The sequence below is a fragment of the Gadus morhua genome, chromosome 6 (genome assembly GCF_902167405.1).
Source record: "Gadus morhua chromosome 6, gadMor3.0, whole genome shotgun sequence".
NCBI classification, from domain to species: domain Eukaryota; kingdom Metazoa; phylum Chordata; class Actinopteri; order Gadiformes; family Gadidae; genus Gadus; species Gadus morhua.
Window position 1 is genome coordinate 14410427 of NC_044053.1, and position 2500 is coordinate 14412926.

The 2500-nt window shown below is 41.0% G+C and overlaps 1 protein-coding gene across 2 annotated transcripts in view; it reads right to left on the bottom strand.

The window, feature by feature from the left end:
- kcnip3b (Kv channel interacting protein 3b, calsenilin) overlaps window positions 1–2500 on the bottom strand; it is a 28591-nt gene that overhangs the window by 25418 nt on the left and 673 nt on the right. The window lies entirely within an intron of this gene.

Consider the following 2500-nt stretch of genomic DNA (forward strand, 5'->3'; position numbering starts at 1 on the left):
TATAGGCTCAGCTCGGGACATGGTGACAGGTGACATAATGTAGAGAGAGTGTGTGTATGTGCGTATGTGTGTAGGTGAGAAGGTGTGTGAGGAGGTGTGAAAGAGAGGAGCAATAGGTCACAGACCAAGACAGAAATGGGAAAAGACGGATTCAAAAAAGGAAAAGGGAAATATATAATTAATATTTGATAATCCCGCCATACCTAATTTCTGCTACTCAGCAGACCCAGTGGAGCCATGGCACATGTTTCATGGTCTGATATCATCCCATTCACATGCAAATAGATGGAGAGAGGGACTCAAATAGACCCTTCTGGTGCTGTGATGCGGGTGGAAATACGATTGAGAAAATGAGTTCTCCATCTCGGTGACAATAGTCAGCACACAGAACCCAACCTGCTTGGAAATACTACTTCGAAAGGTAGCATGAAAATGCCGTGAGTTCCCAATAAAAAACTGCTCTAGTGTGTGTGTGTGTGTGTGTGTGTGTGTTGTGTGTGTGTGTGTGTGTGTGTGTGTGTGTGTGTGTGTGTGTATGTGTGTGTTGTGTGTGTGTGTGTGTGTGTGTGTGTGTGTGTGTGTGTGTGTGTGTATATTCAATTAATTATCTCTATGCCGTTGTCAAGGGACTGTATCTCTTAGATATCTCACCAAATGTCTCACCAAAGGTAAAAATGTATTTTTCTTGTAAATCACAATATTGATTATTGATTGTCCGGCATTCTTAACAACCAATCATTTAAATTCAATCCATTCTCTCCCCGTCACTGAATTCCGAGGTGTGTGCAAATGTGTTTGCCTGTGAGCGAGTGAGCGAGTGCGCAGATGAGTGCCTGTGCCCTTCACTTTGCAATCGCACAGATAAGAAATCCCAACCGTATATGAGAAATTGCAAATTAGATTTTTCTCGCAGGGTTTCCTGAACGATGACATTTTCAATGGAGTCTGTTATTCAGACCTTCTAAACAAATGAGCCCGCATCAAGCGGACGTTCCCCTGGGTCGTGACTACAGACCACAATGATATTGTTATGAATATCATCGCATGAATCCTGCAAAAGCAAATCTTTCATTGACTTGATTTAATGTAAGTGTGTCAGTGGTTGATCCAACCCTGTTAATCACATCACTCATGACACGTTGCAACCCACTGCCCGGACCCAGTGTGAACAGCGGAGGCCATCTGTGACTAACACACGTGCTGCAGTCTCCACCCAAGCATGTTTCATATGTAAATGTAAACAGACACGTGCATAGCGAGGCATGTAAACGTTCACCTCGGCCAGTCTGATAACCAAGCCTCTTGTATCGCCAGGGGGGTTAATGGTGCGTCACTTTGGCTGGAATGGACATGAGTGGACAGAAGGAGAGATATCTAGGACCAACGGATATAGTTGGTCCCTATCAACTAAATATATAACTAAATAAATAAATTATGTTTTCTTATTTCTGATTAGTTTTTGCATTCTTGTGATAGGGTTATTGAGTTGTATCAGTTATGTTATCCTAGAGAATTGTGATTAGTGAAAGGGGCTAAAACGCCTGTTTGTGAATAACATGTTGAATAAAGAACGGCTGTTGTCATTTTTTCATATTGTTATTTACAGAGGATTTGTAAAACACATTTTGCCCACACCTGTGAAAATGTTCAGTGGCTTTTGTTCAGAAACTCTCGACTACCTTTAAATGTAAATTGCTGCCTTCATTTACATTGCGTTTTCTACGTTATTTTACATTAACATGAAACATACAATCAAATGTGTCATTGTATCTTACTTGAGCTGCTGAAGATGGGCCTTGTTTGTCTTGTAAATATTAAACCTGAACTAATATACCACCTGTTACCCCAGCCCGTGTGGTTTATTCCTTTAAACACAAAACAATGCAAACAGTATACTACATCATGATGGATTAAAACCGACAGAATGGAAGGATTCAATGAATTCACACAATGCTCTGGGGTTGTAATGTATTAACATGAAGTCAATATCAACAACTTTCTTTTATATGGTTCACTCTATTCTTATTCTAAAGCCCTGCATTTCGTACACAGCCATACTTGATAAATATGATAAGATAAACACAATGTTATCTAACTCCCTCCTCTCCTTTGTACTGCAATAATGATGCACCTATCAATAGTATTCTGATTATTTTAAGGGGGTGTGATGGATACAGGCCACCCAGCCGGCTGGATGGCTGGATGGTAGATTAAGGTCTACATGGAAGTGACGGCTAAAATGGGTGATTCATAGCTCGTTAAGAGAATTAATGGTTCATGAACGGCGATTTTTTTTTTTTTGGAAGCAAACCCATTACTTCAGCAAGGAAATAAAACCCACAGTGGATGGGAGTGGGAGGGATCTGGCTTCTGGAGGCTCCTAACGGGGGACTATAATCAGAGTACCAGGGATTCCTTATACATTGATCCTTTGAGTCCTCTGTAACCGTGCAAAATCAGCTAATAACTTACAGTCTGTGCGCGTTAAATGATGTCCCCG